The following is a 730-nucleotide window of genomic DNA, read 5'->3' on the forward strand; positions in this document are numbered from 1 at the left end:
GTTACATTTTGCAACTCTGTATTGGGCTCAAGTTCTTTCGGAATCACCGGTGGGGCGGCTCCTTCAAGTATCCATTCTTCTGGAAGATTAATATCTTTCCATTGGATCGATTTTGGAATGACAGTGTTAGCTCTGGACAAGTCAGTTTGTAAGAGAAGAGTTTCATCTCTTTTTGACTGGAATTTATGTTGCGTACAAAACGCAGAGACCATAGCTTTATAAGAAATTTTGAAGATCAATGCAACTGGGATGGACCCTTTAACCATTTGGTAATTATGGGTTTTGATTTGTAAATCATGCTTTTTAAAATGTTCTTGTCTTTAAGAGAAATTGTTATGTTTGGATAACAATCAAAAGATATGGGACCTTTACATAGACTAGATTCGATACTACTTAGTAAAGAATCAGCAAAAGAGATGAATCGTCCATCTCTAAGGACAGCAAGGATAGAAGTATCCAAGCCTTCTTTGGTCAAAGGTTTTATTCCTACTTGGATCAAACCTATATGAATATATTTGAAATTCTTTTCTTTTAATTTCTTTAAAGATTTTTCTGAAAACAAATGAATTGTTTCAAAAGGTTCTGAAAGAGTGATATCACGTTCTTCAGTCTTTATAATATAATCATTTTTTAAAAGATCAAGCATTTTTGTTTTGTAAATCTTTTCTTTGGAAATTTTTGGAAGTTCCCAACAATCAATTGCTTTATCAAAGTTCTCAATAATGAATTC

This window comes from Citrus clementina, unplaced genomic scaffold (assembly GCF_000493195.1).
Source record: "Citrus clementina cultivar Clemenules unplaced genomic scaffold, Citrus_clementina_v1.0 scaffold_5, whole genome shotgun sequence".
Classification (NCBI taxonomy): Eukaryota; Viridiplantae; Streptophyta; class Magnoliopsida; order Sapindales; family Rutaceae; genus Citrus; species Citrus x clementina.